The 22,598-nt window shown below is 47.9% G+C and overlaps 1 protein-coding gene across 1 annotated transcript in view; it reads left to right on the plus strand.

Annotated features, from left to right (window-relative positions):
- Positions 1 to 22,598, plus strand: part of DIS3L2 (DIS3 like 3'-5' exoribonuclease 2) — a 184,724-nt gene that overhangs the window by 151,730 nt on the left and 10,396 nt on the right.

Here is a 22,598-nt window from a genome sequence, read left to right on the forward strand (position 1 = left end):
TGGAGTATTGATCACTTTTTCTCTCTGGGGACACGGAGTGCTGCAGATCGAGCTGCTGTGCAGTGTAGCCACTTGCGGGCAGCAGCACACAACTCTTCAGAATGAGAAGTGAAAAATAGCTCCAGTTGAAAGGAAAAGTGGTGCCCCCTTTTATATAGAGATCAATGATGTCTGGTACATTGGATTATCACTTAAAACACCAGGACTTCAAATGCCAGGGTGCATGCACTCCTGATGCTGACAGACTCATGATACATAATGCTGTTTGGGTTACCAACAGAGCTCCTCTGTGCAATCTTTTCATAAGGTGAATGTAATATCTGCAGTGATGTACCCAATGTTACATCAAGAGAGCCAACCTATAATTATGCTGGAATTGTTTGAATGGGTTATTTGTCACTAACACATTAACTCACTCCATTTATTACTCCCATTCAGGACTGCAGCAGGTTTGGTGTAAACAGAGTTTGGGTGGAGGTTTGGGAGGGTTTGTTTTTCTGAAAAAGAGCAAAGCAGAATTGTTTGGAGTTTCTTCTTTTTTGCTAGAAGAGCTGTTGACTGGCAGTGCTAGGAAGAAAATATGTAAAGCAGCTGACACAGCTGCTGATTTGTTTTCAGAGATACTTCCCAGGTGTACAGCTCATGTGTTGGACTTTAGCATGGACCTGGTTGTTCTGCAGTGAGCTGGCAGGTTTACCGTAAGGTGTTTTGTTCCTTTTGAGAAATTGAGGCTTGCAGAGTGGGTTGTTTGCACAAGGAGCTGCTGCACAGCTCACACAGTCCCTGGGTGCCTGACCTGCCTCATTACGTGGTTGTTTCATGCCACACATCCCAGCGGAGCAGCACTGCTTGTGTTGGTATAAAGGAGCTCCCCAATGGCATCTGATTTTCCAGTTAATGATCATGCTCTGTCCCACTCCAACCTGCAAGGCCAGGGAAGTCTCTGAAAGTGACATCTTCTCCTGTTTTTCTTGTCTGGTAGACTGGAATTTCATGGGGGAAATCCACGTACATGTCCCTTGACACCACAGGCTTGGACAGATGCTTTCTTGCAGCAGTTATTCACCTGAAACTTATGAAATGCTTTGTTTAGATTTCAGAACAAAATAAAATTAATGCAATTACCAGAGAAAAAAAAAAGAAAGAAGATAACACATTGGAATTTTTCTTTTGTTACCATGTCTTGTTTTTTGTTTCACTGTTGACACTAAATTTTACCCAAGTACTCCCTTCACCTGCCAAGTGCACCCTTCACCTGCCAAAAGGTAAGCGTTGGAGTTGGCCAGGCAAGGCTGGTGAATTATTCTGTCACTGTACATGGAGATAAACCAGTCCTCCTGGTTTTGGCATTGGTTCAGTGAAGGGTAAATTGTCCAGGAGAGTAAGTCTGGAGTCTGACCTTTAAAACTTCAAAAGATGCGTAATCTTCCTGCCTAAGGCATGAGCTCGGTTTTCTGTCTTGCACCTCCAAAGGCTGTCGGGACATAAGCTGCAAAGTGGCCTTTGTCACTTGAAACTCTGAGGAGCAGAGAGTTGTTCTTTCCTTCCAGAGGGGCCCCTCTAGCCATTCCTAGGTGGGGAAAAAGGACTCTTGCAAAAGGCTCTGCCCAGTTATTATGTAGCTGCTTTTCTTGACACAGACCTGACTCCTCCTGCCACCCTGCTGCTTAGTAATAGGTTTCCAGTCCATCAGAGCTGTAGAAATAGTAACTGCCACATCCTTGGAGTGTCAGTGCAATGAGGGAGATGCAAATGGAAAAGGTGATCAAGGGAAACCCCCCTTCTCCTTGAGCAGGCAGATGGGGTTTGAACATTACCCTTCCAAGCAAATGTTTGAAGCTTTCTTTAGTGACTTACACAGTATCCCACAGTGACCAGTAGCTCTCTTTAAATCTTCAGCAGGGTTCCAGAGTAGTCAGTGTGTGCTGCCACCCACAAGAGGCAGGAAGGACTGGGGTCTTAAATCCCAGTAAGTGCGGGACCTCTCTTCTCTCCCTAGACTGAATCAAAGGGATTTGTCATCTTACTTGCTTCAGTGTTTGCTTGGGAAGGAGCTGTAAAACCTCCCTGTTGTCAGTGTTAGGTGTCTGGGTATTTGGTGGCAGTCAGGTAGGTGAGAAAATTAGCTGCAGTTATAATTGAGTCAGAGATGCTGTCTCCATGTGTCATCCCAGAGATCTGTTTACATATCCATTTGTTTAACAATATGTTTGAAAGCCCTCAGCAGCATTTCAGCACCATTTCCCTGGCCTGTGTGTGTCTGACTAATGCCCAAGGCAGTGAGCTATATCTGGACTGGAATTGCTAACCTGTGGATGTGGGTTCTTAGCAGCCCTGAATTAGATGAGTCTGTGATTAGCCCTTACAACCATGGGAGAGGACAGATCTGACGTGAGAAGGAATGAATAATTGTCCCTCCACAAGAAGCACCTCTCAATTTCATCATGAACCCAAGTTGCTGAATTGATTTTGTGTCAAGGAAGGCCCTCTCCTGGGCTGGGACCTGGCTAGAGAAATCACCAGACCCCCTAGCTATCCCTCTCCCAGCAGGATTTCTAGGCATACCTTTTTCTTAACAAATAGGGAAAAGGAGTCCTTGTTTTGGCTTAGTCTCTGTGTCCTTGAATGTATAGGCATAGTGCAGAGTGACTTCTCTGCCAGTAGCAGGTTTTGCTGGCCACCCTGGGATGATACAAGCAAGGAGTGCTGGGACAGTGGGTGGGAGGATGTGCCACCTTCTTTTGCTTTGTCAGGAGGTGCTTTGGGTACAAACTAAGGGTGGAGAGTTGCTTGCAGGGACAGACAGTGGGGTAAGACCAAAGGTGATGAAGGGAATCCTGAGTACTTGGAGCTGGCTGTGATGAGGGATGCTCTGCCTGGGGATAAACCTGCCATTCCTGCTCGACATCCTGCTGTTGGATCCGAACTGTCTGCCCAGAGGGAGCGAGGGTTTCAGTTTGCCATGGGCAGGACCTCTAAGGTCTGTGCAGCACTAAGTACCTTGGTTCCCCAGGGCACTGGCAGTGTGAGCTGGAGTAACCGAGTGGATTGTCAGCCAGCTGGGATTGCTCTCTCATAAAGAGCTGATGGCTGAAAGCTGAAGTGTTCAGATTAGAAATGAAGCATGCATTTGAAAGGCAAGAGAGATTAACTGGGAAATTGTGCCAAGAGAAGAACAGGGAATTCTCTTTCAAGGACAAATGCACTTCTTGAATGTGTTTTAGACCCTACAAGTCTTTTTTAACAGAGTAATAGCTACTTGAAGGCCTCCAGGTACAGGGCATCAGTTGGTGAAATAATCTTCCTAGTCTTAAATTCCTGACACATTGCTGTGTTAATGTAAAAGACCAGCTTTGCACTGACACAACTCTCCTCTCTCCAGGTACTCTGCTGAGTTGGGCATTCCATGGACCTTACTGAAATTATGTCCTCACAAATTTGGGGGTGAGAGTGGAACTATCTCTTCTTACCCTCTCCTGAGCAACTAAGGTCACAGTTCTACTTTTCCAGCTGCTGCTTTTTCAGTGGTTTTTTTCCACAGTTCAGAGCAGCTAAATCAGCCTGGTAATGGACTCCACTCCCTCCACACCTCCCTACTTCTCCATCAAAAAGAGGAACTCCAAGTCACACACATGTTTTGTGTTCTCAGCTCCCCAGTCAAGGTCACCCCGAGTGGACTTCCTTTTACAGCTTAGCACTTTCACCTCTTTCAATTGGCCATGCATTAGTCAATCTGGAGCCTAATGGATCTGTAACCTGACTTCGCCTGTCTCAGACATTCCCAGCGATGTAAGAGGATTTGGGCACAACTTCCTTTCAAGTTAATGGAAAGATCTTGCTTGAAAAGAACCTGCTTGAGGATCTGAGTGTACTTTGCATTAATGTTTCCATTAATTTTAATGGAAGATGGTTCGAAATTCCTCAGATCAGCTTTGAACATCTTAAATTTTGTGTCCTTCACCTGTCTCATCTGAAATGCAGCACTCTTAAATGAGCAGCCTCATTATTGGTCAAGATGTTCTGCAAGCTTTTTCTGCCTCTGGGAATGTCCTGTTCTCTGATGATCCCACTGGACCTCTCGCCAGCTCACCACACTTGGGGTAGGAGCTCCATGGTCAGCTCCCAACTCAGAGGCTGTTCCTTGCATGGTCTCTGGCAAGTCACGTAATCTGTTTCTGCTCCACCATCACCCATAGAGCAAAAAAGAACAAGAATCCGCAGAGACTGTTTTATTAGCATTTGTAAAGCACTTTGCCATCATCAAACAGAAGGGAATAGAGAAGAGTGAACTTTTAGCATTGCCACTCAACTCTCAGTTACTGCAAAGCCCTGCTGCTGTGGGCATGATTACCTGCACATGGCGTTTGGCTGGTACAGGCAGGTGCAGAACCCAGCCTGGGTTTCAGCTTGGCTCAGGTCTTATCTGGCTTTGCTGCTTCTGCAGGGCCACACTACTCTGGGTATTGGCCTGGTGAGCTGAGCAACACGGAATCCCCCACTTCCCCTCCTCCTTTCCTTGCTCTCTGCCCTCCAGCTCCTCCAGTAACTTTGACACTTGAACACAGCAGTGATTAACTGTTCCTGACCATCTCTCACTGATCGGATCACTGCTCACTCCTGCCTTCTACAGCAGAGCTCTTGCCTGCCTCTGGGCTGCCTGTAGATATTTCTTTCTATCTCCACTGAGCTGAGCAGAGACCGACATCTTGACTGCTCATCGCACCACCCCCGTGGTGAAAACCAGCTCTGGCAGAGCTCTTGTACATTTTGCATCTCTGGCATAATCTCATTTTGCTGAGATAGTCCAGGTTAAACAATCTGATGTAGTAGAAGAGTTGATGCTCATCTCAACATAATCGATTTAGTGATCAGCTACATGTGCAGTTGTCCTGGCTTTCAAGAAAGATCACACTGGCTTAGCCCCTCTGGAAGTACTCCTGGGAAGGACTTTGTGGTAAAATAAGACCTAAAGTGAGGTGGGGAGAATACATCTTATCATTAATGAGTTTTTCTTGCTTTGTTTAAGCTCAGTGCTCATTTGCAATCTTGCTGACAGACAGGCACACCCTGGTGACGTGTGGCTGGGCACAAGTGTCCGGGTGACAGGGGAGCAGACGGGGTCCACCATGCACAAAGAAGTCTGGTGTGACTTGTTTGCAGCATAAAGCAGGAGAAGCTGGGAGCAGGCTGCCCATGCTCACACACTCACTCCCAGCCAGGCCAGCCCCAGGTCAGTTCCAGCCTCCAACAATTAGTGAGACAGATTGGATGTAGATTGATCTGTCTACTTTCACAGAGTGAGCCAATTCCAGCAAGAAATTCTCCTTTCCCTGTGTTTCCATGTTAAAAGGAAGGAGACCTTGTCAGATTTCTGGATAAATGGGAAGTACACAGCAAGGTAGAAATAAATGTTGTGCTAATGTGTAGAACAATCATTAGGACAGAAAGACATAATCGATGTGGCTGGGTAGGGCTGATCCACGTTGCTGTGTTGAAACTCTGCCTCTGGTAAGGCTACTGCAAAAGGCAGGATTCAAAAGGGCTCTGCTATTTATTGCACATTTGCAGCATTTTGAAGAGAGTCAGAATCTGGTTCAGAGCAAGAGTTTTTGGCACCAGTAACAGACTGGACCAGTGCAGTGATGTTTGCTGCAGGGAATTCATAGGAATTGCCTCTTGGTGCTGTTCTTTGACAGATGCACTCAGATCACTCAGATATTTACAATCACTGAGAGAAAACTGAGGTTGTGGGAAAGCAGAGGAGAAGGGACATGTTGCTTCAGTGAATGTACAGGAGCAGGAATATGATGCTGAGCTAAGCCAGAGTTTATGTGGGTCTCCTTGAGGATGAGGTTTTGGGAGGGCAAATGGGAAGTGCAGAGCAGAGGATCAGTCCCTGGTCGAAGCCAGTGGAGGAAGATCAAATCTCTGTTTAATGCTGTATGTCACACCAGCTATTCATGGCTCCACAGCCAAACTGTGATGACACTAACAGGGACACTTAACTGAGCTGGTGCTGGTCTGCCCTCTCTCTCAGCCATATCTTCTTGCTGCACTGTGATCAACAAGGACAGCAAAGAAACTGGGAAATCGGGCAAGGCATTTTCAAGGAGCGTGGTTAACCCTGAGGGATGCAGTGCTCTGATCACAACATGGCTCCACAAGCTGTTCTGCCCACGCAGCCAAGGCAGGACCTTTGCTACAGAGGGGTCTCTCTGTTACACCCAGTGTGCTCAGCTTTTAAGGACACCATAAAAAGCAGTCAGAGAAGTACAGCAGAGCACCACAACCAAACCAGTTTGGCTTTGCATCACTGCAGAGAGCAGCAGGCAGGCTTGGAGAAAACAGCTTGCAAGCTGACTGACCAGAGAGCAGAACAAGACAAGGGATGCTTGTCCTGAGATCCGTCATGGGTGTAGCCATTTCCAAGCTCCCAAAAGTGCAAAGGGATGCCCTCCTAGCTGGCAGAGCAGTGAGGTTTTGTGCATGTTTGTCCAGGGCTTTCGCCTGCATGGTGCCAGTGCAAGAGCCGAGAGCCGCTGCTTTGTCGTTGACAGCTCAGCTATTGTTGCAAAGTATGATTTAATAGCAAGACTTGATTACAACATGCAAATGTAGCTGCTGGGGGACTATCTCAGAGGTTTGTGGAGATTAGCTGTTAAATTGGCCACTGCAAAAACATTATTAAGCAGAGAACGTAATTACTCATCTTGTGCTTCTGTAGTGTATAGAAGAGACAGATTTGTTTAAAAGCCAGCAAGTCCTATATGGAGAAAAGACTTGTGTAAATGCCACATCATGTACTGCTGTATGTTGCAGCATATTTTATTAGAGAAGCAACACTTAATAACAACATTTGGGAACTTGTGGAAGAAATCCATTATATTATTCTGCATCATAAAAGCAAACCTAATGCCTAGTGTGAGAAGGCTGTGCAGATATTGAAACATCTCCTTTTGGTGGTGGTTGATTGCTTTTATGGAGATTGTATCATATGGATATAAACAAATCCAGCACTTGATATGAAATCTGGGAGCCAGGTTTTAGACTCGTGCATCTGTCTTCTATCTGTGCACATTCCCTCTGAAATGCATCAAGGTTCCCATTAACACCTTAAACATAGAAAGTAGAGTTGAAACGAGACTGTCAGCACATACAAAATGAGCAGCTGGGCGTGTGCTTGCTGTAATGTAATTCCCTTTCAGTCCTAGAGTAGTGTATGGGGTTTCTAGAATAAAAAGCTCATCTGTGTGTGAGGATGCAGGGAGGAAGATTGAAGTGTGGGGAGCTCGTTAGTGCTGCAGACCTGATTTGGGAGCAGGCTGTGGTTCAGGGATTTCCCCTTGCCTTATGGCTCTCAGTAGCCCAGGCTGGGCTTGCAGGGGGTGATGCACTGGCAGCTAGAGGGCTGAAGTCAGATGTCAATGTGCATTTGGCTAGTCAAAGCCCTACACAGTTTCAGGAAAATCTTTTAACAGAGGAGGCAGGAGGACTGAATTAGGGGAACAGCTTGTTCCTAACGGAGTGTAGTTCCTGCAGTTACAAGTGCTGGCATGGGAATGGGGTGATATTGTCAGGGCTGTCATTGCTGCTGTGCTGCAGTGGCTGCTGCTCACCCTTGATTCACGTCACTGGACACTTCCTCTCCAGCATCCCAGATGCTCTGCTGAGGCTTCATTTGTCTAAGAAGGAAGTATCCTCCCAAGCCTAAGTGGGCAAGATAAAGATTTCAAGTGGTTTTGATGAGAAACTCCTTGCCATTCTTTTGTTGCAGCTCAAGAGCATTTGTACACCAGTAATTGCTCCCCAGGCTGGTTCCTGTGTGACTCAGAGCTGAATGTGGAGCTGCTTCGTGAACCTCAGCATCCCCACACAGTATGTCCCAATCACTCTAAATTTGAATTCACAGTCAGTCTCCCTTCCTCCTTTTGGATCTGTCCGTGCAGACACAGGCACACTGCCTTGCTCCTCACCTGCTCCAGGCTAGTAAATTTGCCGTAACTGGAGCCATCAGCTGTTCCAGGTGGTGCAGGCAGGGAAACAATGCTTGTGGCTGGGCTTGTTTTCCACTCAGAGCCACAAAGCACCTGAATCCCAAGACAGCTCACCAGCATCTGCTGGGGTGACTGTGGGGTCCCTGGGAAGCAGGTCTGGCTGCATCAAGCAGCAGCAGCAGTAGCATCTCCCTCCTTTCATTACTTAATGCCAGAAATACCTGTGAGTGGTTTGCAAATCATGAGTGTCAGAGGGGGCAGCTCTGGAAAGGTCTGTTATCAAGTGGGGAAGGGAGAATGACACATATTGTCATCAGTGAGCATGAAGGCATGGTACCTGCAGCTGGATGCTGGGAGTGGGTGGAAGCAGGGACTGGGTCTGGGTCTCAGCAGGGGAGACCAGCTGAGGGTGGATCAGCCGTGTTGGCAGAGGAGCAGGAAGGGACATGGGGCAGCATGGGCTGAAATGCTGAGCTAGGGCATCTTAGTCTCTGCACAGACACATCTCAATTACAGCTATTTTTTAATAATGTTCATTGATAGTTTGTAATGAAGCCAAAAAGTGGGAGAAACCACATAGCAATATTTCATAATAATTTTGCCTCAGTTGTGTGAGGGCTGTGTGTTTGAGCTGTCTGCATCTCCCTGAACACCACGTGCACACTTTGAAGCTGCACATCCAGTGATCAGGACTGATAAATGCAATAAACTTCACGTGGTGGTAGAGTTACAACAGGAGTCTCTGGTAGCCAGGGAGGAGACAGAAGTGATGTTCTCCTCTGTTAATCTCCTTTTTTTCTGTGTGTACAGCTTGGGTGTGCAAGAGATCCATCTGTTAAGTGGCTGTTAACCTGTTCTCAGAGTCTGGAGTGCAAGAAGTTGTTAGTGTGATCCTCTTCTCTGACAGAACTGGTGCTGCCTACAGGAGATTCCCTTAGCTTCAAACTGAGGTACTCTAGGAAGAGTTGCAGTAGCTCTTGGTTCCATGAATTACAGAGTTTTACTGCACCGAGCAGTGTAGCACAATTTGAGGCAGGACCTGCTCCTAACAGGTCCTAAGAGTTTGCCACTGCTGCGCTGAAACCCTGGGCTGGAACAAGGCTGTGATAATTAATGGAAGTTAAAGTGCTCCTTCTGCCTATGAGCTGGTTGGAAATGGAAAAGAAGAACCTGTCACAATTGTGACTGGCTCTCAACTACTGTCAGGCTTTCCTCCTTCCCTTCCCCTGCCCCAAGTGGAAAATTGTATTGGAAAGCAGCAGTTAGAGCACTTAAATCTTTCCACAGTTCATTTCAAGCTCCTTTTCGTCTTCCCAAGCTATACCCAGGCCAGTTTGGGGCGTGGACGGGAGTCTCTGGCTGAAACCTGCAGGATGTTAAATAACAATGGGAGAGTGAGTTTCAAAGAGGGTATAATGTGCCTGGATTGCACGTACCCTAAGCTGTATTTCCCATGCTTTGACGTTCAGCCCATCCATGCATCACTCCCGAACTGTTTCCTTTCCGTATGGGATCTGTCTTGGTGTGATATGGAGCAAGCTCAGGCTGAAATGGGGTTGGTGCCTCTCTTGCTGTGGAGGGACATGTTCCCACAAGCACTCACAGAAGCTGCTGGTGTCTGTCACGTCCAGACAGCTGTAAGTGAGCACATGTAATGTGGGCAGTAACAGAAGCTGTTGTATTCCCTGTGGTGGGTTACCAGATTCTTGTAATCCCTGCCCTTTTCCAGATACTTGGATTGTCTGTTTTAACTATTGTGTGTCCCCTTTCTCTTAACATCTCTTGACACAATCATGCTGCTGCTGCAGGCAGTGGTTCTGAGTGGGTTTGTCCCCTGCAGAAACTGGTCAGTGAAGGGCATCTGATGGAGCTTCACTGTCCTTCTCAGCTGTCCAGATTTAACAGGTTGATCAGTTGGAGGAAGCTCCCAAAGCTTTTACTTGGATGTTGTTGAGTAACCCTTGCTAGAGAGCTGAAGGCCCAGTACATAGATCGGACCCACTCCTTAGGGAAGTCTGCTGCTTCCCTGGGGCCAGGTTAAAAAAGTGAAAACTTCCTGCCCTGGTATGGCCCTCAGATATTATCCATTGTTGATTTTTCAGGTAGGCAGCAATGTTGTTGCAACAAGAAGTCCAAGAATATTCAAAAGATACTTCAAGGCTTTGGGATAACTGACTAAGGGATCAGGAGAACAGGCAATGTCCTCTCTGTTCTTCCAGTTACAGGAAATGATGAGGGAAGAAACGGGAAGAAGGAGCAGATCAATACCTGGCTCCAGGCCTGGGGTCGCTGAAGAATTTGGGGTTTTTTTGATCCCAGGTTGCTTTACACAGTACCAGGCCTGCTGGTGACCTGTCTCAAAGGGGAAAAAGGATTTTTGCATAGGAGTTAGTAAGGCTTATTGAAAGAGCTTTAAACTAGATTTGGAGGGGGAAAGGGATAAAGCCAGGCTTTGTCTAAATGTACATTTCCCCTGTTTATTCAAGGGTTAAGCAGTCTGAGAGATGCAACACCCAGAGCCAGGTATCTGTCAGGCTTGGATTGGAGGCTCACCAAAGCATGAGGATATATGGTTTTATTTCTGTTTTGTCATTTGGAGATTACTACTCAATGTCTGTAGGACAAGAAAGCTCCAGGGCATCTTAGGATATGCCCTGTGCTCCAAGAGAGGTTGTTGTTTTGGCTTTGCAACATTCAAATGCAAAGTCAAGAACTGATGCCTGAAGTGCTCCTTTTCCAGGGATTAAAAGGCACTTCCAAGGCTTTGCGAGATGACAGTGTTGCAAATCTTACCATGATCCAGTGCTGAGATCTGTCGGTTTCAGCAGCACAAATGTGCTGACAGATCTATCTGTGTGTCTGCTTTCTGGTGATGGTAGATTTTTTCAGGAGGTTGATCTGTGCTGCTGAACTCTGGAGGAGTTGGAAGGTAACATTGCAAGAGTTCTTCATCACACCTGGGTCTTAATTCTAACCAAGCTTCCCTTCATCTAGTAAAACCCTGACCCACGGGAGCAGTTTCAGGATATCATCATGGATTTAGCTCTGGTTTCTCTGCTCTTAGATGCAGCTGAGGGATCCATAAAAGTCAGTGGAGGATCTAGCTGGAGTAACCAGGTTATGACTGTGACAATCAGGGATGGAGATACTTGCTAAATTCGCCCAGCAGCACATGAGGTTTTGCAGACCTTGGCATCAAGAGAGCTTGTTCTCACTTCTATACAATCTCAGTAGAGGAACTGGGATATGAAACAAAGTCCTTTCTTAATAATCCAGCTCTGGAGAGTCGTCATATCCATCTCTGGACTTGAAGGATACGATTCTCCTTTGCTTACAGTGATAGGTCCCATGCCACTCATCCTCCTCACCTGTTAGGGTCTCATTGAAACTGCCTCATCTATCCTCATCTGCCATCTGGCTTGAAGTAGCTCCATCTGGAGACAAACAGCTCTCTGTCACCCACAGCCACACACCCTCCAAGGTGCTGTTCAGGACCCGCTCCCACACCACTCAGCTTTCTCTATGGGGTGTCCAGCTCCAGTGGGATGTTTATCCATTTTTCCTCAATCCTGTTGTGTAAATGATGCTAATTTCAGCCTGCTGTGATGTGTGGGCTCGCTGGAACATGACTATAAATCCAGATCTGATCATTTTCTTGTAATGGACAGGGTGGTGAAATTGCATTGCTGCCTTTAACCTCAGGCTGTCCTTAGACCAAACCAGACTCTTCACAGCCCCTGCATCAGTAAATCAAACAGCTTTTGAATCGATGCACATAAAAGTCAAGGGAGAGAGGTTACAGATGGAAAAGACCCATTGTGCCTTGAGCCTGTCCTGCTGCAGAGGAGGTAAGGCTCTCTTAGGAATTCAAGGCAAAGCTCCAAGCCTGCCAGCTGAGGCCAGACAGGGTGAGAGTCCTGCCTGGGGAAATATGCAGGGTGGGGGGAGACTGCCTAAATTTCCTGCAGGTTTTCCATTCTGCTCATCTCTGCATTTTATTCCTTTGGCTTTATTTTTTGGGCAAGAAAATTGATGTTAGTTGTATATTCAACAAACCCAATACGTTCATTCTCCTGATCATTGTTTTTTACTCAGGGCTATGTTTGACTTTTCCTTAGAAGCATATTTCTCTCACCTAATATTTAGTTTAAGATCATAGGAGCTGGATGTAAAACCTTCTGGGACATTTTAATCTGCCAAGAGGCTGCTTGAAAGCAGAAGTTATCCAGAGTATTTCAGTAGCATATTTAGAAAACATCACCCCCAAATTCTGTGTTGCCCATTTTCCTTTCATCTCCCTGCCAACTTTTATTGGTTGTTTTAACCCCAATCGGCTGTCGGTGTCCCCCGTACCTTATTCCCCTCCACCTCGGGTTTCCATGTCTTTGAAAATCCTGGTAACCAGAAGGTTCATGTGTTGTGCTTTGCAATCATTTCAGACCAAGAATAATACAGCCAGAGCCAGCTGGATCCCTGGCTCTGTATTGATACAACTGTTCCCTTTAACCTGCCCACACTCAGTGCTACAACTGCAAATCTGAGGCTGAACCAGAGCAGTGCTGGGCGGTGCTGTGAGCCCTGATCCACAGCCCTGCCTGGAAAGCAGCACCCCCAGCAGAGCATCCCATGGCCAGAGAGCACCTGCCTTTGGGTGTTGTCTGCTGGGGACCTTGGGAACTTGATAAGTTGCATGTGTTTTTCTGACACGGATCTTCTCAGAACCAGTAGTCCCAGTGGTCATTCTGATTCCCTTGATCTGGAGCCAGTTTCTCCTGAGCAGTCCTCCTCTGGCAAGACTCTTGCTGAAGGCTGGCCAGTCTGAGTGATTGCTTCTCCTGGAGGTCTCTTCCTATGAGCCCAAACAACACTTGTGAGCATGGTTAAGAACTGGAACAGGCACCCAGAGAGGCTGTGAGAAACTTGAACTTGGAGATTGCAAGAACTCAACTGGAAAAGGCCAACCTGACCCAACTTTGAAGTTATCCTGCATTGCTTGGACCAGAGACTTGCAGCAGAAGAGGGCATTAGTTAGCAAGTCACTGCCTGACTTTGACTTCATGAACATCAGGGGTGTATGTTGAGTTCTCATGCCACCACTGCCTTTGGCTGCCAGATTATGTAGATTACTTTCCATGTTTCTGGTATTTTAAACTTTTTTTTTTTATTACCTTTTGTTATTCATCTCTTCATGAAGTTTCTGCAGACTCCTTCTTGTTTGTCCCTGGATCACATCCTGGTTGGTAGATGTATGCTCTCCCAGTCATTGACTATCTCAGAGTATGCTTCTAGTCTGGAATGTTCATCCAGTATTCTTTATTTCCCCCTTATCCATCAGATTGTCTCCTGCTTTGGAAGTAATCAACTCCTTAATGTCAGGTAAACTGGGAAAAAGCAAATCCAAAGGCTGAAGGATGTAACACACACAGGATGTGAATGTCTCCTCTGCAGGAATGTCTGGGAGGACATTAGCTGATGGGGAATGTGGAACAGGAAGGCTAGTTCCAGTATTCTGTGACTCCCTGTGGCACTATCAGTTCTCTGGGTGATTAACTGTTTGTTTCTCCCTTAATGAAAACTTGTCTCAGATGAAACCACCATAATAGAAAGCTGATGTTCTGGAGCATTCCCAAGTGTAGGTTAATATTTACAAGCTATCAGACTCAGGTTTTATCTCCATCCCTTGCTGGCACAGAGATAAAATCCTTTTAAAAATCCCTTTTGATCCTTCTGGTTCATGACATGGCTTTAGTAAGACACTTTCCATATGGAACAGGCAAATGTCTTAATGGAAATGTAAGTTTTTCTCATCCTTTCAGGGACTAGTAACAGATGAGGAGCCCCCCATGTACCAGGGGCCATGGCTTAGAATGGAGCATAAGTGATGGAGAGTATTTCTGCAGGATACTTGTGCTAGGAAATGTCAGAGTATTAATTCTGCCTCAATGGCTTAAGATCATGTTTACCTAATGGACTTACATTTGCATTTTGCAGGTGTTGTGTTAATATTAATGTGTTGTCTGAATTGTTAATATTTCTTCACTTCAACATTACATTAATGAAGGCTGCAGGGGATGGAGAAAAGACCTGGCTAATTAATTAAATCGGCAAAAAGCATCTTTAACTTTCCATTGTGCTGCCCTTTGCTTCCACCTAATGGGTCTTGGCATTTCTGGTCAGCAGCCACGTAACACACGCTGCTGTATGGAGCGCTCAGCAATGGGTTTGCTAATTTTTCTGACCCATAAATCACTTGCATAAACTTTTAATGGCAAGGGAAAGTGCCTTTCATTCCTGCTTCCTCCTTCCAGTGGGAAAGGCAGTCTGATAACAGGCAGTGCTGGCCTAATGTGTGGGGCTGGCGACTTTCCCGTCAGCAGAGGGGCTGTCTGCATTCATTCAGGAATTCTTTCCATTCTCCTCTTAGCCAGACTCTGGATGACATTAATATTATGTGTCTTGTCATAAGCCGTGATTTCGGAGCCAGTGCCGTATCAGACTGCATGTCTCAGGAATGTGAACTGCCAGTCTAGTCTGGCTGTGGGTGCTGGCTGTGAGGTATCTCCCCTCTCCTCTGTCCCATCCCAACCCCAGCCTGGCTCTGAGCTCATTCACCCACCAAGAATTGCCATGGGCTGGAGAAAACTCAAGTCTCAGGTCCCTGCTCTGGCCCTGGGTGGCTGGGCAGCACCCTTGCTTGGGAGCATCCTAATGCATTCCCAGATGTAAGGCTTGCCAGCCCATCGCTGTCATGAGACCTGTTAGATGAGCATTGTGCATTAGTGATCCATCCTTATCCCTTCCCTGTGGCCCTGCAGAGTGGGAGCAGGGCCCTTGCCATCATAGCTGCCTCTGAGAGATGAGATCTTGGTGAGCTGGTGGCTCCTTCGAAAGACAAAATGGATCTGACACAGATCTGTGGGAAGTGGGGCTGGGATTCCAAACTGCGCAGCTCCTGGAGATAAACTCAAGGATTGCGAACTCTTTCACATTGTCTTCCCCACAAAGGTGAAGGGCTTGTGCATTCAGGGAGGGTTTTTAACGTTGCTGTCACTTCAGTGCTGACACCCAGCACAGGTGCGAGGTTGGTGTGGCAGTGCCACGCAGCCCTGGGGACTGGAGGCATTCCTAGAAGGGGATGTGTATGAGGCTGTGTGCCCACATTGAGCGAGCAGCGCTCCATGGGCTTCTTTGGGGTCCATTAAAAAAGGGATTTCTTGAGATAGGAAGGCCATTCCTGGATGGAGATCTCCCTCTGTATGTGATGCTGAGGGTAAAGTCCTCTGCCCTGGGCTCAAAGATATGATAGCCCTGAGAAAATTATGGAGAACACTGGAGCTGAGTATGAGGAACCCTGCTGAAGTTGTGCTTCCACATCGTGTGTGGCCCAGCACATGGGTGCAGGTCTAAGCTTTCATCCCTGGCCCACAGCAGTTGAAGACTGTTTTGGCACAGAGGGGCACTTCAGCACCATGCCAGGAGTCTGAAGATTGTCACCAATTTGCACAAAAAGGAGCAGACTGCAGTCATTAACCTTTAATGAAGAGGCACAGCCCGCAGTGACTGCGTCCTCTGCAACACCGGCACTTCAGTCCAGTGATGCCATTTGAATCAAGACAGGATGGAGGATGGTAGGACAGGCAGGTGTTGACTTTATCCCTTCCATATGAACCACAGATGAGAGTGAGGAGCTCCAGGCCAAGCAGGGTGCATTTTCCACCCACAGAGCTGAGAGACAAGAGATGCCAAAGGCTCTGTGGCCACTCGTGCCATCCAGCACTGTGACGTCTGGCCTGACGTTGTGCTGCCAGATGAAGTCAGCAATTTCATTTAACAGGGCTGCAAAGTGATGTTGATAATTTCACAGGAACTCAGGCAAATGTCTGAGGTTTTTCTAGTGGTCTAAATCCCTGCGTGCAAACCAGTACATCAGGCTTTGAGCAGTTAATTCCTAATCATGCCAAATGCCTTCAAGAGCCCAGCGTCAGTACTGAGAGCTTAAAACAGTTTTCCACTGTACCGCAGATAATTTGGATAAAGCAAAGAGAGCAGTCTTGTGGCATTTCCAGCCTCAAGGTGTGAGAGTGGTCCATAAGTGACATTTGTATTCAGAGAACCCTCCCCATGCATTTGTGTTGTAGGCATCTATTACTGGGAAGGCACCATAGCTAATATAAAGGGCATTCTTTATACCCCGGAAAGGGAGTTCATTATAGGGAAAAGCCATTCTAGCTTAGTAAGAAATGAATCTAAAACTGCCTCAGAGCTGCTATTCTCATCAAGTTTCAATGTTAGCAGTTTTAACCAAGAGCTAATTGAGCAATCTCAGAAAGTGGAGTAATTCCATTATTCAGCTATGCTTTGTGCGAGGCTACTGCTAGCTGTGAGAGGAGCACAAATGACTTTCATCAAGCCATGAACCGCCAGCATTCTTGCCTTTTACTACTTTTTCTTTCAAAAAAAAGTAGGTCTTTTGGTCTTTTGGCAACTGTCACTGGCAACAGGAGCTCCACACCAACATTGCAAGGCTCATATGTAATACTGCAGTCCAATTTTTTTGGATAATAGGGGATTTGATTTTCATGGCTCTTCAGGCAGCAGTTTTGTTCCAGAGTGGATGGCTGAAGATGCTCCTGTTTGTTGGACAGGCAAAGTGTCACCAAGAAAACAGCACACTGTTCTTGCATAATTTTGCATGGAACAGAGCCATTGCAAGTGCCAGCCCAGCTACTCACCAAAGAGCATGATTCTGTCACTGGCTGTGCTCTCAGGAGATGTGGGATTAGCTAATGTTGGTTTTAGAAGAGCTTTTATAGAAACCTCTCAAGTTCCTCTGCTTCATGGAAGAGCTGTAATCAAAAATAAATGAACACGATTTAAAGAAAAGAAGAAAAAGTCATACCGCATCCAGCGTCTTTGGACTTAACACCCTGGAGAGGGTTTGTTGGTTGAGCCATGGTGCTTTTTCTTTACTGTTCTCCTTCAGCTGATGCTGCTCCTGTTGGATGTGAACAGGACTATTTGCAGCCTTTTGTGGAAGGTGACTTTGTGGGTGAATGCAGCAGGATTTAGAGTCCCATTCGCAGGAGGTGGCTGTAGATCTTCTGTTTGTTATGAGATTGTGCTGTAGCAATTATCCCCTCCAAGCCAGCAAAGAGTGCGGGCTCTCAGCAGTGTACTGCCCTTAGCAAGGGAACATGAATCCATCAGTGTCTTTAGAGCCCTCTCAGACACACATAAACACATCAGGCCTGCCTTTCTCAGCACCAGCCTCTCGTGGCACTGTTTGGTTCAAGTGTGATGCTTTCAAAGCTATACTGTCGGAGCCCTGCTTGGACGCAGCATGGAGCTGGACACACCTGAGGCAGGCACATAGATACAGGTTGAGAAACCAGAGGCCTTTGACTGCAGGTTGAAGCACAAACCCATGCTGAGCTGGGATGGTAAATCCATGCATAGATGGGAAGAAATTAGAACAGCAGAAGTCTTGTTCCTTTTGTAGGAGGGAGTAAGTGCTATGAGGGAGAGATGAGATTGAGGAGCAGATGAGATATTGTAAGGGGTTAGGAGAAAGAAGTTTGGTAACCCTTGTAGAAGTGGTTGGTCACATTTGGCTCTAGTCTGAGCTGCTGAAAAGATGCTGGGGATTACTTGGTGGCAGCTCACCCAGCCAGAGGTACCACCATTGGAAGGGGGGCTCAGACTCCAGCTCAGAACAGCTCAGCTCTGTCCTTTTGGGAGCAGGTTTCCACAATGAGCTACATGTGAAGAAAATACCAACTTCTCCAGTCTGTCAAAAGCCAAGAACCCTGCCATGAAAGAGCTGTGTAGTGTTTTGGGTTTCTCTCTCACACCTCAGCTGTGATAACTCTTCCAAAACCTGGATGTACCCATCAGTTACATCTTGCAGGAAGGGATGAAGGTGAAGAAGGCAGTGTGGGGGAAAAGCTGTGCTTATCTGTCCAGCCCCACCTCACTGCCATTTGCTCTGAAGTCCCCGGTTCTGTTACCCTTGTGGAATAGCAGGTGTTTTAGTGTCCTTTTGCTTTAAGGAAGCTGGCTGCCTCCTTCCTGCACTTACTGGATTGCACACAAAGTACTCCTTGTCTCTCCCTTTCGGCAAACCCTGCTTAGCTAATGTCATTTGTCAAGTTAATCAGAGATAGTGGGCACTTCGATGGCTGCTGTGCAGCCTAGCTGCATTGCTATGGAGACAAGCAGCCAAACAGGCATTTTACTTGCCCTGCCTCTCTTTGCAGAGATTTGCCATGAGAAAACATTTTTTTATTTGCCATCAAACAAACAACTTGCTGAGGGCGTCAGTAGTTTTTCAAGGTTGCTATCCAGGGATTGAGAAGGGTCTACCTAACCTTCAGTGGAGCAAATAGTAATGCTAATACTAAAGCAGGTCAAGGGTCTGAATGTGTAGCTCCTCTTTCCACATCTCATAGATGTTTGGTGCTGGAAGGAGCTGTCTGAGAGGAGTTACAGCCCAGTAGCTTGCATTTGGGGCTGTAATTGAGATGTCATCAAGCCACTTCAGCTGGATGGTTTCACAGGTGACTGTTGGCCTACAGAAATTGTGACTATGAAAGATACTTTGAAAAGCACCAAGACTTGCATTTAAGACCATCTCAGGAGCTTGAAGTCTCCCCAGAAGTTGGTGAGATGTAGGCACTGGCATGCCCTGGTCACATTTGAAACTCAGAGGTGAGTGTAAGCCATACACTCCATCTGACCTCTTGCATAAGGCAGGCTGAGGATGAGTTTCATCCACATAACTCATAAGCAAAATCTGACTGTTGAAAGAGCTGACAGGAGATGTACATGTTATATGGCTCAAAAGCCATCCCATCACTCCCTCTCCTTCCCCTCACATGTGCACATGTTAAATGATGCATGGAGCAGGTTTGGAAATGCTTCCTCCTGCGGCGTGGTTAGCAGGACAGCTGGGATCTGCAGGCACCTATGGGAGGGGCAGGCACCTACGGGAGGGGCAGGCACCTACGGGAGGGACAGCCACCTGTTGACCCCTAGCCCAGTCTGTGGGACGGCAGAGGAAACCTCACATCAGCACAGAAAGGGCAAAAGTTTAGATCAGATTGTTTATGGGATTTTATGGAGCCAGGAGCCAAGGATAGCTCAGCTAATCCAGAGGAAACTGTAGCGATGCCGTTAGAATGCATTTCACATGGGATTCATTCAGTGCGCATTCAGATGGACCAGTCTTTCTGTCTCCGTTTTTTTAGCCATGAAATATTTTTCTTTGTACTTCTGTCTGCCAGCTACACTGAGCCAGAGTCCAAGTTTGGCTGTTTTAAGAAAAAACCCACAGAAACCCCAAAACCTCTTGTCGTTTGACCTGCAGGGCTTCAGCACAGCTCCCAGCAACATCAGGCACTGGGCTGAGTCCATGCTCTGCCAGCCGTCCTCTGCTCCTACCAGCCCCAGCATCCATTGCTTTTCTTCAAGCCACAGTGTAGTGTTTGCTGAGTTGAAGCCCTGGTGAGAACATGAACTAGAAGTGCAACTGAAAGGCCACGTGGGGAGGGCAGGAAGGCAGCAGCTTTGCTGTGCCCTCCAGCTCCTCAGCACCTGAAGCCTTGCCAGCATCATGGGCAGTCCTAGTCCTGGCTCGTCCTCTTGAGTCACCAACATCCCATGCAGTCTCAGCATGAGCTCCTCTTGGGAATAAGGTTTTCCTTTCAGGTGCAGTGAGGTCACCACATTGAGCTGTTTCATCCAGATCTTGTCTCCCTCCTTGTGTCCTGAGCCCCGGACCCCATTGCTCTGCTGGAAGAGGTGACGTGGCTTAACTCCAGGCACAGGTGCAAGCTCCTTCACTGTCCCCAGCCTGTTCCCTCTGACCCTGGCAAGCTCTCACATGCTCTGGATTACCCCAACTGTGACTTGTGCCTTCTGGAAGCTGCTTTCCTCTCCCTGAACTCCTGATGTTTAGAACAAATCTGACTAGGAGTTAGGGAGCAGCCCCACACTCTTCCCTTTCAAGCTTGCAGGACTGCTGCAGCAGGGTGCATTTGGGGAGCACCCCCCCAGAGATCCAGAGCTGGGAAGGACCTTCTGTCCCTGCAGGGAGTTTTGGCCTCAGCCCAGAGGGAATTGTGGCCTTCCAGGGCACTCTGGTTTGTTAACCTGAGCTGACACAAACGAACCGATCAGATCCTGGGGCTTCTTTTCCTCCCAAATACAGGACAGTGTCCAGCCTTACCCATGTTACCTGCTCCTTGAAAGCCCGAACTGCAGATGCATCTCCCAGAGCCTGCCTCTGCCTTTGGGTGAGAGAGCAAGAATAGTTTTTCAGTTCTGAATATCCATAGTCACATCCTGCACACCCTGTCATGGGTGAAAAGCTCCTGGGTGCTTCCCAGGATGGGATTTTGCAGAGCAAAGTGGGTAGTTTATGCTGTTAGTTTTACTTCAAGAATAAAAGCATCCCTGGCAGGAGGGTGCTCAGGTATGAGCTTCCATTCAGTACCTACAACATCAGAATGAGGATATCTCCAGGAAATTGTAAAAGCCCAGGCCCCAGAATGGTAAAACAAAATGCAGAACTTAATAATCAGGTAGAAATTGCATCCAGCCAGAAGTGTCACTGTAGATAAGAGATGAAGACTTCACACTTCAGTGCACAGCAGGAACAGGAATGGCAGGGTCTGCTGCAGCATTTGCTTTCAGTGTTCATCTCTGGGATGTGCAATGAGCACGTGTTGCCTGTGACAAAGAGGAGGTTTTGTTCACAGGTATTTATTGCTTTGTCCTTAAAAACGGGTTTGCATCTCCTTCCATAGAGGCCACAGTTCAAGGGAGATGCTGGGACTCCATGGCCAGCCTTCGCCTGAGTGTGCATCTGTGTAGCTGAGGCTAATGCTGGAAATGTCTCCCTCTTTCCTGGCACCAAAGCCCATGGGAAGGAGAGGCACTGCCTTTTGCAGTCTGCCCTGTTTTCCGTGCCTCGCTGTGACCTGGCTCGGGCAGAAAGGGCTTCCCAGGTGTGAGCATGGGCTGGCACAGCCTCACACCTGTCCTCAGGCCACTGTCCCTCCCGTGCAGCTGGTGTGAGAGTGGTGTGTCACCCTCTCTCAGGAGATGGGCATGGCCGGGCCGTAGCCCCCTGGCTGCCACTGGCTGTCCCACGGCCGGGGTGCCCAGTGCCCCGGGGCCACACTGTCCCTCACCCCCTGGAGCCGCTGGCCATAGAGGGACCGAGGTTGCCATCTGCCGGTTCAGCTGCACAGGAACAGCAAGAGCCTGGCTCAACCCTCTTGGAAGTGGCCCCTCAGGAGTGTGTCCTGATCCTGCTCGGGTCACAGGGCATTGCCCACCCCCGACCCAGCCCGTGGCCTCTGGTAGCATATCCCCATGGGCAGGTGTTCCAGGGGACAGGGCGGGCAGCCCATTCCCATTTAGGCTGTGCTGCTCCCGTCCTGCCCACACTGCCCCTGGGCCAGGATGTCCCTCCTGCCCTCCCTGTGGGGCCTGAAGTGTTGGCCTCTGGCACAAAACCCTCTGCGAGAATCCACAGGGCTCTTAATAAGGGAGCTCCTTCCCATTAAAGACTAATATTTCTACTGCTGATTATCACTGTCAGGTGCTTATTCCTCCGCTGAGCTTGTCTTTATTTCCTTTCTCTTTCAAGTTCTTGGCAAGTACTCCCAGGCTGGGAATGTATCATTGCTGTAGGAGTGCAGCATCCTCCACATCTCACCTGGCCAGTCTCCCCAGCAGTGGCCAGGGCTGGGAGCTGCAGGAATGCCAGCTCCAGCCCTGGTGCCCCAGCCAGCCCTGGTGCCCCAGCCAGCCCTGCAAAATGACTGCTTTGCCTGCAGGAGCGATGAGGCTGAGCTGGCATAATCAGCAACAGCTCACTCAGGCATTGCTGGGAGGATGAGGTTACTTCTGTAAATCTATTATCTTTTTTGGCAATTAGCACCAGTTAGGAGCCCTGGGAATACATGCAGGAAATAGCAGGAAGCCCAGTTGAGCACATCTCTTGCTTATCAAGCCCAGTTAAACAAGTCCCCGTGGCACAGCCCTGCTGCTGGTAGCACAACCCATACACACACCAATGATCCCTAGTGCTGGGATTGCTTTCCTTAGCACTGTGTAGCCCCAGAGGTTTCCATGCGATGCATGTACATTCAGAGATGGAAAGTAAGGGGCTCACCCCAAGCTGGAGTACCCCACCAGTCTGCAGGTTGTCTAGAGGAGCCTGTGGAGTCCCTGCATCTCCTGGATGCCAAAGGCAGCCCCACTGGAGCAGCACTGGTGGCTTATCCTGCCTGGGGACAGTGCTGTGTTGTGCTGTGGGTGGGAGCCTGGCGTGGGGCAGGGCTCGGTGGCTGGGCCTGACCACACATGTCGAGCTTGGGATGGGGGAGCGAGCGAGACGCTGTTTTCTCTGGCCCAGGAAGACAGAGATGTGTGTTTGTTTTCCGTGCTATCTTTCACATGGCGTTTGTTTTGCTTGTCAAGCGTTTCAGGAGATACAATGACCTAAAGGGAGATTATTTTATCCTAATTTAAGCTGTCAATTTATCACTGACTTCTGCTTGTCTGCACCAGCAGGACAGCTTACTCTTGAGTCCC

Source organism: Corvus hawaiiensis, chromosome 10, assembly GCF_020740725.1.
Source record: "Corvus hawaiiensis isolate bCorHaw1 chromosome 10, bCorHaw1.pri.cur, whole genome shotgun sequence".
In the NCBI taxonomy this organism is placed as follows: Eukaryota; Metazoa; Chordata; class Aves; order Passeriformes; family Corvidae; genus Corvus; species Corvus hawaiiensis.